The sequence below is a fragment of the Bos indicus genome, chromosome 2 (assembly GCF_029378745.1).
Source record: "Bos indicus isolate NIAB-ARS_2022 breed Sahiwal x Tharparkar chromosome 2, NIAB-ARS_B.indTharparkar_mat_pri_1.0, whole genome shotgun sequence".
NCBI classification, from domain to species: Eukaryota; Metazoa; Chordata; class Mammalia; order Artiodactyla; family Bovidae; genus Bos; species Bos indicus.
Window position 1 is genome coordinate 22,442,244 of NC_091761.1, and position 14,527 is coordinate 22,456,770.

Sequence of the window (14,527 nt, forward strand, 5' to 3'; positions counted from 1 at the left end):
ATAAATTTTCACTGTGATTCAAGAATTTTGGCATGGTGTTGAATTTTATATGTTTTGAGAGACATTGAGCTCTGCCAGAATTTCAAAGACTTTAATTTTCTTCTGTAGCTTGATGCCACCATTTTTCAGTTTCCATTATGATTTGATGGCCTTCCTGATATTATTGTTACATTTTCTTTATTAGTGCATGTAAGAGAATTATCCCCATCCCATGGCACGCTGCTGCCTTTAGAGAGAAAACTGTCATTTTTGGATGAGCTGAGAGATTCCAGATAATGGGAAGATCTGATAGTGTATGTAGGTAAAGGTAAGATTACTCACTGGATTTAGAACTTGCCTTTCATCTCTGCCAGGCACATGAGTGGGGAGTGTGAGGCTTCCAAAAAAAAAAAAAAAAAAAAACTAGCAACTGAGTGGAAGATGCAATAGGGAGGCATAAACTTTGAATTTGAAAAGTCAGAAATTCTTCTGTTTGCCCCTGGTGAGTTGCTGACATAATAAGATGGAACTCATGCTATGGGGACTAAGATGAATGGAATTGCTAAAAAAGCAAAAGTTCCTTAAAAGCCTTTGTAACTCACCAAAAAAAGGGCTTCAGAAATACTATAGGGGGCTGAGAAAAAGGTCAAGGTTAAAGGCCCCATCTTCACCAATGTGAAAGAGAGGACTAGTTGATCAGTACAGGATTCCTCCAAGGAATTTTGAAACCAGAGATGGAACTCTCCTACTTTAGTCTCTAGGCAATTAGGAAAAGGCAGAAAGCAAGAAGCAAAGTGGCTGATGGCACTGGTTAGGGCATTGGGTTCAGATCCTGTGAAAGGAACCAGCAAATGGTTCCTGGAAGAGACAAGAATTCTGTCAGGTCTGGTGTTGGTGCCTGCCCAGATCTTTCTCAGGACAGCACTCTGACTGCTAAGTGTCTACTTCACCAAGTATTGAATTCAGACTAGAGCAAAGCATGGAGGTGGGGGCTGTGTAGCCAAAGCTAATCTGGGGTTGAAAGATAGCTTCTTGGATAAGGATTTTGTGTTCTGTAAACTAAAACAAGGGAGGGGGCATCTGCCCCTTTCTCCATGGATGAGGAGTCGATACTCTTGTCAAAAGTCACGAAACTTATTAGAATACAGTTACCTGTGAGCAGAGTCACTGTGATTAAAGCCATGGATTTTCTTCTCTTCCCCACTTTTAAGTAGTGAGTTGATTTGGGTCTTTGTTCAAAGCATTCAGATATTTTGCTCCTTTTTGGTACTTCTCACTCATGCAGCAGAAGGTATCAGAGGAGCTAGGGCTGCCTCATTAGGGAAGGCTGGGTTATCTTTCTATTGTTTTTCATGAGACGCTCTAGTTCCTGGGTTAAGTCTCTTGTAGGGAAAGTGTGGTCTTGCTTGGCCCAGGTAAAACTCCCCATCTTTGTAAGCAGGTTAAGAAATTTCTCTTCTAGAGGCCAGAAGACAGATGTGCACCTCCAGACAGCGCCAGGGATGGTAGTGGATTTCCTGAGCAGCACTGCGGTGAAAAGCGCTTTGAAGTGAAAAGGTGGAAAGAAAAAGTGGAAAATCTGGGCCTCGGGTATTACGATGGATAACTGTGCCACCTGCAGGAACCACATTATGGTTCTTTGCATACAATGTCAAGCTAAGCAGTCATCTGGTACTTTTGAACAGAGAGCTGTTGCATGGGGAGTCTGTAACATGCTTTTCACTTCCCTTGCTTCTCTTATGGGCTCAGAGCACAGCAGGTGTGTTCATTGGACAGCAGAGACTGGGAATTCCAAAGGTATATGCACCAGGAAAAGAGAGTTTTTTCATTAAGCTCAACTGTTTTGTTATGCATTTAATGACTTGCCCTCCTGTTACTTAATTATAAATTAGGTAGAACCATGTCTTCTCTGCTTTGTATTTTTTCAGTTTGCTATTCCTGCAGCCGTATTGTATTCCGTGTCAAATAAAATCCAGTAGGATTCTTTAAAAAGGAAAAAAGAAAAATTTCTCATGCCCTGGAAATTTCTATGAAGAACAGGATACACCAACTGGAACCCACTTCCAACCCTGCTTCGTTCTATTGCTTGCTCCTGCTGCTGCTGCTGCTAAGTCGCTTCAGTCATGTCCGACTCTGTGCAATCCCATAGACGGCAGCCCACCAGGCTCCCCTGTCCCTGGGATTCTCCAGGCAAGAACACTGGAGTGGGTTGCCATTTCCTTTTCCAATGCATGAAAGTGAAGTCGCTCAGTCGTGTCTGACTCTTAGCGACCCCACGGACTGCAGCCCACCAGGCTCCTCCATCCATGGGATTTTCCAGGCAAGAGTAGTGGAGTGGGGTGCCATTGCCTTCTCTGATTCTATTGCTTGGAGAGAATTAATTCACTCTCATGGACAACATAAAAAAAAAAAAAAAAAAACGAGGCAGGATTTTCAGGGCTACCAAATGTGTTCAGTGGCATTCAGACTCCAGGTCTACAAATGCTTGGCTTTCATTTGTTTCAAATGTTTGCTCAGGCTCATGACTGAATAAGCAATCTACTGGGTGGTGGAATTATAGAAAACATATTAGATAACCCATGCTCTACAGGTGTTTTACATATGGAAGTCTTTCATGTGTAAAACTGGGAAGGAAGCTGGTCTACAGTCCTTCTTATTCCAGTGGGCATTTTATTTTCAAGAATAATGAAAATATGTTGTCCCCTGCATATTTCCTATTTCTGCTGTTATTAATATAAAGATTGTATCCAGGAAGCATGTGATTCCAGAAAATCCATCTGATGGTGGGTAAATACTACAAATTAATTTGGCTGAATTTCTCTAGAAGTTGTAACCAACTATCCTGTCCCCTCTGAAGTGCTGTGCAAGAGGGCAATTTGCTGCTGGCCTTCTGCAGCTTATTTTATCGTAGAGGAAAGGACCGATTTGCACCATGTAAATCACTAAAGTATTTAGGCTTTCCCTCAAGGAACAAGGCTATGTTGGCCAGAAGGTGACCCATAAATCATGATGGGAGCAAAAAAGGGTGGTAAGGTTAGCAGTACAAAACGGACTTTCCTTTCAGGCTTTCAGACTCAGTGGCCAGACACAGTAAGGTAGTATATCACAGTAAGGGGCTAACTTCTAGGCTCTTTGGATGTGCCTCCATCAGGAGTCCATCACCTTGTACTAAGACACATGAGACCAGACGGTAACCTTAGAATTCAGCTGCTCACCAGAAATGGTTTGGCTGACTTGATGGCCTTGTTTGTTGGGAGCAGAAAGAGAGGAATGCGAGGGTGAATTGAGAGCATTCCCAGGAGTTTGGAGGAAGATCATGAATTGGGAACATTTGCCACTTTCTGATTCTTTACCAGGGAGGGAAAAAATAGGGAGGGAACACAACAGAAAATTGGATTAAAGATTTACTGAGCCTGGCCCCACCCATCAGAGAAAGACCCAGTTTCCCCCTCAGTCAGGCTCTCCTGTCAGAGAGCTTCAGTAAGCTTCCATAAGCCTCTTATCTTTATCCATCAGAGGGCACACAGAATAAAAACCTCAATCACAGAAAACTAACCAAACTGATCACATGGACCACAGCCTTGTCTAACTCAATGAAACTATGAAACATGCCATGTAGGGCCACCCAAGATGGAGAGGTCATGGTGGAGAGTTTTTACAAAACGTGGTCCACTGGTGAAGGGAATGGCAAACCACTTCAGTATTCTTGCCTTGAAAACCCCATGAACAGTGTGAAAAGGCTAAAAGATAGGACACTGAAAGATGAACTCCTCAGGTCAGTAAGTGCCCAATATGCTACTGGAGATCAGTGGAGAAATAACTCCAGAAAGAATGAAGGGATGGAGCCCAAGCAAAAACAATACCCAGTTGTGGATGTGACAGGTGATGGAAGTAAAGTCCAGTGCTGTAAAGAACAATATCGCATAGGAACCTGGAATGTTAGGTCCATGAATCAAGGCAAATTGGAAGTGGTCAAACAGGAGATGGCAGAGTGAACGTCGACATTCTAGGAATCAGCGAACTAAAATGGACTGGAATGGGTGAATTTAACTCAGATGACCATTATATCTACTACTGTGGGCAAGAATCCCTTAGAAGAAATGGAGTAGCCATTATAGTAAACAAAAGAGTCCAAAATGCAGTACTTGGATGCAATCTCAAAAATGACAGAATGATCTCTGTTTATTTCCAAGGCAAACCATTCAATATCACAGTAATCCAAGTCTATGCCCTAACCAGTAATGCTGAAGAAGCTGAACAGTTCTATGAAGACCTAAAAGACCTTCTAGAGCTAACACCCCAAAAAGATGTCCTTTTCATTATAGGGGACTAGAATGCAAAAGTAGGAAGTCAAGAGATACCTGGACTAACAGGCAAACTTGGCCTTGGAGTACAAAATGAAGCAGGGCAAAGGCTAACAGAGTTTGCAAACACCCTCTTCCAACAACACAAGAGAAGACTCTACAATGGACATCACCAGATGGTCAATACCAAAATCACATTGATTATATTCTTTGCAGCCAAAGATGGAGAAGCTCTATACAGTCAGCAAAAACAATACCGGGAACAGACTATGGCTCAGATCATGAACTCCTTATTGCCAAATTCAGATTTAAATTGAAGAAAGTATGGAAAACCACTAGACCATTCAGGTAGGACCTAAATCAAATCCCTTATGATTATACAGTGGAAGTGACAAATAGATTCAAGGGATTAGACCTGATAGAGTGCCTGATGAACTATGGACAGAGGGTTCATGACATTGTATAAGAGGCAGTGATCAAGACCATCCTGAAAAAAAAGAAATGCAAAAATGCAAAATGGTTGTCTGAGAAGGCCTTACAAATAGCTGAGAAAAGAAGAGAAGTGAAAGGCAAAAGAGAAAAGGAAAGATATACCCATTTGGATGCAGAGTTCCAAAGAATAGCAAGGAGAGATAAGAAAGCCTGACTCAGTGATCAATGCCAACAAATAGAGGCAAAAATAGAAAGGGAAAGACGAGATCTCTTCAAGAAAATTAGAGATACCAAGGGAACATTTCATGCAAAGATGGGCACAATAAAGGACAGAAATGGTCCTTTATTGGGAGCAGAAGCAGAAGATATTAAGAAGAGGTGGCAAGAATACACAGAAGAACTATACAAAAAAGATCTTCGTGGCCCAGATAATCACGATGGTGTGATCACTCACCTAGAGCCAGACATCATGGAATGTGAAGTCAAGTGGGCCTTAGGAAGCATCACTATGAACAAAGCTAGTGGAGGTGACGGAATCCCAGTTGAGCTATTTCAAATCCTGAAAGTGCTGCACTCAATATGCCAGCACATTTGGAAAACTCAGCAGTGGCCACAAGACTGGAAAAGGTCAGTTTTCATTCCAATCCCAAAGAAAGGCAATGCCAAAGAATGCTCAAACTACTGCACAATTACACTCACCTCACATGCTAGCAAAGTAATGCTCAAAATTCTGCAAGCCAGGCTTCAACAGTACGTGAACCATGAAATTCCAGATGTTCAAGCTGGATTTAGAAAAGGCAGAGGAACCAGAGGTCAAATTGCCAACATCCGTTGGATCATAGAAAAAGCAAGAGAAATCCAGAAAAATATCTACTTCTGCTTTATTGACTATGCTAATGCCTTTGACTGTGTGGATCAAAACAAACTGTGGAAAATTCTTCAAGAGATAGGAATGCCAGACCACATTACTTGTCTCCTGTGAAACCTGTATGCAGGTCAAGAAGCAACAGTTAGAACTGGACATGGAACAACAGACTGGTTCCAAATCGGGAAGAGAGTACATCAAGGCTGTATATTGTCACCCTGCTTATTCAACTTATGTGCAGAGTACGTCATGTGAAATGCCGGGCTGGATGGCACAAGCTGGAATTAAGATTGATTGGAGAAATATCAATAACCTCAGGTATGCAAATGATACCACTCTATGGCAGAAAGTGAAGAAGAGCTAAAGAGTCTCTTGATGAAAGTGAAAGAGGAGAATGAAAAAGTTGACTTAAAACTCAACATTCAGAAAACTAAGATCATGACATCCAGTCCCTCATGCAAATAGATGAGGAAACAATAGAAACAGTGAGGGACTTCATTTTTTCAGGCTTCAAGATCACTGCAGACGGTGACTCCCGCCATGAAATTAAAAGACGCTTGCTCCTTGGTAGAAGAGCTATGACCAACCTAGACAGCATATTAAGAAGCAGAGACACTACTTTGCCAACAAAGGTCTCTCTAGTCAATGCTATGGTTTTTCCAGTAGTCATGTATGGATGTGAGAGTTAGACTATAAAGAAAGCTGAGCGGCAAAGAATTGATGCTTTTGAACTGTGGTGTCAGAGAAGACTCTTGAGAGTCCCTTGGACTGTAAGGAGATCCAACCAGTCAATCCTAAAAGAAATCAGTCCTGAATATTCATTGGAGGGACTGATGCTGAAGCTGAAACTCCAATACTTTGGCTACCAGACGTGAAGAACTGACTCATTGGAAAAGACCTTGATTCTAGGAAAGATTGAAGGTGGGAGAAGGAGATGATGGAAGATGAGATGGCTGGACGGCATCACTGACTGGATGGACATGAGTTTGAGTAAGCTCTGGGAGTTGATGATGGACAGGGAAGCCTGGCATGCTGCAGTCCATGGGGTCACAAAGAGTTGGACACAACAGAGCGACTGAACTGAACTGAAACTAAGTTCTCATCAGAACTTAGTGAATTATTAAACTAAAAAGTTTTACTGAAATATATTTCAACATTCAATGCTACTGTGGCATCATTACACTCTAGATTCAGAATGAGTGTTTCTTTTCCCAGGATTACTTGCTTTGAGTGATAACTGGAACTCAGTATTATGTAGATGAGCCAGCAACTATGTCAATACTTATAATTCCACATATATTTACTGAATATGTAGTATTTGAAAAGATGAACCAAATAATGGATGTCATTGGGAAGGAAATTAAGGTCTAAATATAAAAATATTCTGATGAGATGTCAAAACTTTAATGTCCAGCATCCAGATGTTTACAAATAGAAATTTTACAAGAGTATTATCTTCATTGGACAGTATGAATATGGCCTTCAAGTATTGATTTATACCCAATTTCCAATTCTACTGTATTTTCCCAGGTTTAAACAATCACCCTCATTTGATACAAATTAAAAATCCACTTTATTAATCTTAATAGAGTATTTCAGTTCTCATAATACTCTGTTTCATAAAGACATGTCATTTATTTATTCTTTTTTAAAAAGTGCATAAAGAATTCAGAAAGAAAAGTCAAAGAAAAAATCATAAAATTCACCCTTCTAAAGTGTAGAGCTCAGTGGGTTTTAGTATATTCATAAGATTATGTGATTATCACATTACATAATTGCAGAACATTTTTATCACTCCAAAAAAGAAACCCTGTACCCATTAGCAGTAACTTCCCATCCTCCTATGTCCTCAGGGATGAGAACCACTAATAACCACTAATCTACTTTCTGTTCCCATGAATTCGCCTATTCTGAACATTTCATGTAAATGGAGCTATATAATATGTTGCCTTTTGTTTCTGGTTTCTTTAACTTGGCATAATGTTTTCAAGATCTATGCATGTTTTAGCATGAATCACTTACTTCATTCCTTTTAATGGCCGAATAATATTCCATTGTATGGATATACCTCATTGTGTTTATCCATTCACTTGAGTTGTTCTCAGTTTTTGGCTATTATGAATGATGCTGCTATTAACATTTGTGTACAAATTTTTGTGTGAAAATATGTTTTCATTTCTTTCAGATGTACACTTAGGAGTGGAGTTATTAGGTCATGTAATAACTCTATGTTTATTCCAGAAATTGCCAGACTGCTTTTCAAAGTGGTCACACTACTGTATATTCCCATCATCAATGTATGATGGTTATAATTTCTCCACATCTTTGCCAACACTGTCCATCTTTTTCATTGTAGCCATCCTAGTGAGTATGAAGTGATATCTCATTGTCTTGATATACATTCCCTTTGGAGAAATGTCTATTGAAGTCCTTTGCTCATTTTTAATTGGGCTGTCTTTTTATTATTAAGTTGTAAGAATTCTTTATATATTCTGGATACTAGACCACTATCAGATAAATGATTTGTAAATATTTTCTTTTGTGGGCTTTTTTCTTTCTTGATAGTGTCCTTTGAAGCACTCCAATTTTTCATTTTAGTAAAGCCTAATTTATCTATTTTTTTCATTTGGCTGTTTGTTCTTTATGTGACACATTTAAGAAACCAATTCCTAACCCAAGTTCATGAAGACTAACTCCTATGTTTTCTTCTAAGTGTTTTATAGTTTAAGCTCTTGCATTTAGGGCTTTGATCCATCATAAACTAGGTTTTGAATATCACGTGAGATAGGGACCCAACTCATTATTTTGCATGTGGATGTCTATTCCATTTTCTAGGCATTTTGGGTTCTATTTTATTTATTTTTTTTAAAAAATTCTTTTTAATTTATCAGACTTGGTTTATCACCAGCATTTATAAAACCAGAGCTAGGCAAAGAACTAGGTCTGGAGACACAAGCATGGTCTTAATATAGCAAATGTTTAGCCTGCCCTGATTATTACAAAATCAGAACAGCGAGAATATTCGCAGGGGTTCTATTTTAAAATATGGAAAGTATTGATAAAGGAATTGGTACAATTCTAATGAAATGTATTAACATTACACTGAGAATTTAAAATTTCTAAATTCTACGTTTATGTCCAAATTACATTGGTTTTCATCTAAAGGAGGCCACTAGATTTCTTTTGTTAACCTTTGAAATTATTTGTGCATCATAGATTTGTAAAACTCTCTGAAATATCAGTTCTGTATATGTGCTGGTAGTTTCTCATAGGGTGTTTTCAAAGATCAAGCTGCTTGAATTCATTTTGAATTCTTCAGTTGGTAATGAGTATTCTGAACATGAAGCAAAGATAGTTTTTAACCAATAGTGAGCAGTTTATTTTATTTTCTTATTTTAGCATTATTTTCTCTCCATAGTTTTACAGCAATATTGGACAGTTGATATTTTTTACCTTACCCTCTTGTTTCTTTGCATTTATTGACTTGGTTTTAGTCAGCTGTGGTTGTGAAATTTGAATTCTGTTCTCCTACCACTTATAATACTCCTTTGCCTACTTGTATGAAGTATGAAGTATGAAAGTGTTTTATTCAGAAATGGTCAATGAAATTACTTATTCCAGCAGACAAAAAAATAACTCAAATGAGTAAAGTTTGGCTTCATCTACCTCATTTTTGAAATTAGTGTAATTTCCAACATCCCCAGTCAAGTAAATATTGGTTGCTTTTGAAAACGGTATGGGCAAAAAGTAGCAGATATAGCAGTGGACCTATATTCCTCAGACATTCAGACCTAAGGCTGTTCTCCAACCTGGCTTCTGTGGAACTGCCATTCTAACAAGCAGATGCTGTAAGCAAGAATGTGAATTATTAATGCAGTATAGCATTGTCACCAACAGACCACAAAAATCTATTTTAAAAATTCTTTTACATACATAGGACAGATTCTGCTGTGGCACTGTGTGCTCTAAAAGCTGCAGATACATTTTAGAAAACACTGATGAAGCCATTACTGTTCTGTCCATTTGTTCATAGTATATATCATTATTCAAGAAATTTAAGAACCATAATGATGGAAAATCACACGGAAAGAAAAGAAGAGGAACATGGACTCTGTCAGAAACAAGGGCTACATTTTTATTCAAGAGGTCCCTAATGATGGAAAATCACAGTGAAAAGCAGAGGCGAAACCAGGATTCCATAAAGGACCTGACACACACCAGTGGTACAAGTCGGAGAACAGTCATAGCAGACGCGTAAAAATAAAGAAAAACAAAATTAACGAGAGACAAGCTGTACTGGGGCTGACGTTCAAAACAGCAACAAATGACAGCGAATTCTGAAGATTAATTTCAAAGAATCTTCTGAAATAAGCAAGGAGACAGACAGCATCAATATTAATGAAGCTGAAATAGAACTCCAAAAGAGCCGCAGCATAAAATGGCACATGAATGTTTTGTTTTTAAATGGATTGTAGATTGGATCACAGGACCATCAGGAAAATGAAGGGACATTCACAAGAACATCATAACAGGGCCAGCTGTGTGATAAGCAATTACAACATCAGTGCTAAAATCTCCTATGTAAAAGAAAAACATCAGTAGTGAAATAAAAGAAAATGTCAACAGTCTGCAGATGAGGTAAAAGAAAGTGAAGAATAGATTTTATTGAGCCTCAATAGCCTTCACTGTGTCAATATCGAATGTCTTTGATAAAACAGACAATAGGCATTCGAAGAAAGATCAGAATTTGATTCCGTCTTGTAATGCACTCAATTTCCCTTCAGCTTGTCAGCTAAGCAGCCCTGGAATCAGCCCAAAGCTTCCACTGCTTAAACCACTTGCCCGGTTGCAAACTAAATGCTTTTGGAAGCTGTATAGCTTTGACAGGCTTCTAGAGTCTACAGATGTCTCAGGCATCTATAGATCAAATTTTAAAGGAAATAGTTTAGGTGTGTTAATAGCAGTGGAATGCTACAGTCCACATTTTTATAAATAAAGATTTGTTATTAAAAGGCAAGTTGTCAATTATTATCTCCCTGTTGGTTTCATGGGTTGCTGCCCTCCAGATGGACAGGTCCAGGGGCTGTGTCTCAATGGAGTTGTGGCAATTCCACTTGGCATTTCCATTGCTATGTGGTACCACAGAGGGAGAAAATAACACCCACTTCAAGCTTTTTCTCTCTTCCTATAGCTCTACAACATTTATGATTGCAAGTTGTTAAGCTATTTTAACCACTAGCTGAGCCAAAGCCTGTTTGCAGGGGACGGAAGAATGTGGGTTGGGGGGCAGAATTTACTTCCTATCCACAGTTAGAAAAGTAAGTCATGTCTGGCATAAAACAGCCTCTGTAGGGTTGGGTTCTTTGCCAATCTCCTCCTAAAAAATGAATGGGAAGTTGTGGACATTTCTGGAGAATTTATAGCAAGGGGCCATTTCACAGAGCTTTACTCTCTGTACTACCACAAAGAAATATTAGCCCTGTAGTAATTTAAAGATATGTCCATAGATTCTTTGGTATTCTTCCCTTAGGAGCTGGCACTTAATTCTCCTCTCTTTGATAGTAAGCTGGACTTAGTGACTAACGGAATATGATGATACGGGGCATGATGTTGGAGACTAGGTTATTAAAGGCATTGAGCTTTCCTCCTTGCTCTTTCTTGAATGGTTCACTTGCGGGGAAGCAGTGGCCGTGTCATGGGGTAATCTCAAGAGGGCACTCAGGCAATCCTGTGGAGAGGCCCATTGGTTGAGGAACTGAGCTGCCAAACGGCAGCCAACAGGAGCAAAAGGAGGTCACTTGTCGAGAACCATATGGGCCAGCCATCTTCTGGTCCCAGTCAGCCTTCAGGTGGCTGTAGCCGGGCCTGACATCTTGAGTGCAACCATGTGAGAGTCCCTGAGACGGAATCCCTCAGCTGAACCTCTTCCAAATTCCTGACCCACAGAAACTGTGAGGTAATAAATATTCATTGTTTAAGCTGCTAAGTTAGGGGGTGATTTTTTTTTTTTTTTTTGCCATGCCATACCACTTACAAGAATCTTAGAGCAGCTTCAATCCTGACCGGGGATTGAATCTAGGCCTTGGCAGTGAAAGCCTGGAATCCTATCCACTAGGTCACCAGGAAACTCCCTGGGGGTGACCTTCTATGTGCAATGATAATTAATACAAGCCCCTGCCGTTTATTTATGGTATTTATGTCCTAGGCTCTGTTTGCCAGACACAAACTTCTTATAATGTAATGAGATTCTTTAAAGAGGCCTAAGATTGCTAATTGCAATATGTGTATGAATCAGCCTGTTAGGAATGCTATTTTCTGTGGCACATTCCCTAACATGGGACCTATGAATCTGTATTTCTAGAACACACTATTTGAGAAATATTGCTTCAAGCCTTTATCCTTTTTCTTCAGCAAATGCACATCTTTTAAATGAGACCCTCTGGGCATGTTGTTCCTTGTTTAAAAAATTATTACATTATTATTTTTAAAATACTACCCAAAGACTGTAGTGAAGTTTTTGCAAAGAGCAGGAGATAGTGTACCCTGATGAGAAGGTATTTTTGGAGACCAAGGATTTCTCAAACCAGATCCTTTGGAAGTCTGTCTTATTTGTTTGGGTAGAATACTTGCACTACCCAAGGAATTTTGGATTTGCATTTAGGGTAATTCTATAGGCAAAAGCCTATGTCTCATTTTGCTCACAAGTTTATCTAATTTTTAGGAGGTAAAGACAGAACCATCTCAGAGGACCAGAGAGTTGCCAGCATGGTAGACCTGAGGGTCCCCAAAGGCCTTTCCCCAGTAGAAATCTCCTTCAGCCTCATAGGATAGAATAGAGTCATTCTCTTATCTCAACCATCTATATATTTGGTGTATTTTTAAAAAATGTTTCCAATTATAATTGGGAGATGTCATCAATTATAAGATACACTTTGATTTATGAGATATTAAAATGAAAAAATATGCATCTTAGAATAGATGAAATAATAATTTTATGATTGACAAGAGTGGTATCAACAACTCATCACTGGTTGGGAGAGTCTAGTTAATGAAATTGTTTCTCACCTAAAGATTTGATAGAAAGCAACACTGAAATTTTAAACTATTATCGAAATTATTATGTTAATTTGTGCTTAAAATTATAGCGACAAAAACAACTGCATGTGTGCTAAATTGCTTCAGTTGTGTCCCTATGGACCGTAGCCTGCCAGGCTCCTCTGTGCATCGATTTTCCAGGCAAGAATACTGGAACCCACTAGGCTCCTCTGTCCACAGAATTCTCCAGGTAAGAATACTGGAGTAGGTTGCCATTCCCTCTTCCAGAGGATCTTTCCGACCCAGGGATTGAACCAGCATCTCTCAAGTCTCCTGCATTGACAGGCAGGTTCTTTTCCACTACTGCCACCTGGGAACCCCAACAAAAATGATTCCTAGTACTTGATTCTTATGATCTTGCAATGTAACTGGAACTTATCGGAACAATCACAATGCTTATATACAAAAAATTTGTTTTCTTAAAAGATCAATTTTTAATTCATTTATTCATGGTCTCTGATGTCACTCGGAGAAGGAAATGGCAACCCACTCCAGTGTTCTTGCCTGGAGAATCCCAGGGATGGGGGAGCCTGGTGGGCTGCCGTCTATGGGATCGCACAGAGTCGGACACGACTGAATCGACTTAGCAGCGGCAGCAGCAGCAGCAGCTGATGTCACTGGGTCCTCAGTGGTGCTAGCAAGGATTTGGCAACGGTTTGGGGTATCACTGCTGAAGGGAGGGTAGAAAAGGAATAGTTTTGTAGCCTAAAGATATAATTGTCATTAGTAGGAGATGATCTAGAATATGATTCTTTAATGAGGTCCTCCTACTATACCTTCCTGTACTCCTTTCTTACTGCTCCACCTCTCACTCTCAGAGGAAGGAGGCATCATCACACCACTTCCTCAATGTCTTGGCTACACCCTTTCAGCCTCCAGTCCTAGAGGAAGAGGTGACCACCTTGTCCTCATATAAAGCCAGTCCTTCCATTTGTGCCCCAGACTATTCTCTTCTGATTTCTCAAAGAATTCACTTAAACTATGACTGCTTTTTCCTGTTCTCAGCTTTAACTAACACATCTCTACTGGCTCCTTCCCATCCATTCACATTTAAGCATCCTCAAGGGTGTCTCATTTTATAAGTCCTGTGAAATAAATACCAAGTAGTAAATTGAGTGAAATTATGAAACCCAGGCAGAGCTTAGATGAAAGATCCTAATTCCTTCAACTGCCGAAAGCATCTTCTCAGAGAGCGCCTGTGCCCAAGATGCTAACTATTCATTCCTTCAAAACAAAGGGTTAAGCACCTTCCAGGGTTGTGGTAGAAAGCTGGAAATGTTTTCATTTACAAGAAAAATAGAACTTCAATCCAAAATGTCAACTGAAATATGTATTTTTCATGGGTTTCCTAATTAGAAAGTTAGAGAGAGAAGCATGTTTTCTTTGTAGTTGGGAAAGAGTAGCCATAAATAAGGACTGAAATGCTTAGCTATTTGGATGAAGCCTTTCCACCAAGACTACTTACTCTACCCCTAGTCAATAAGAAACAGAGAAAGATGGTGAAGGTAATGGACTTCCTTCCAACGGTCCTGTGCAAGCACTGCTGCACTTAGTGCCCCCGACTCTGCAGCAGGCCACCACCGACCCACGCCTCTGCTGGAGACTCCTGGACACTCACAGATATGAGTTTGTGACAAAATATCCCCAGAGGAGACGCAGAGCTGGAGGAAGAAGAGGAGGAAATGGCAGCTTCTCAGGGACGGCTGATGTTCCAGGATGTGACCATAGATTTCACTCTAGAGGAGTGGGAATGCCTGGACCTCGATCAGCAGGAATTGTACAGGAACGTGATGTTAGAGAACTATGGGAACCTGGCCTCCTTGGGTCTTGTGGTCTCTAAGCCGGACCTGGT

General features: G+C 39.9%; 1 non-coding gene across 1 annotated transcript; it reads right to left on the reverse strand.

Annotated features, from left to right (window-relative positions):
• Nucleotides 1-8,476: 8,476 nt before the first annotated feature.
• On the reverse strand, nucleotides 8,477-8,608 carry LOC139179106 (small nucleolar RNA SNORA72). Its single transcript, XR_011563511.1, has one exon. It is a non-coding gene; the product is annotated as a small nucleolar RNA SNORA72 (small nucleolar RNA).
• Between the last annotated feature and the right edge of the window lie 5,919 nt (nucleotides 8,609-14,527).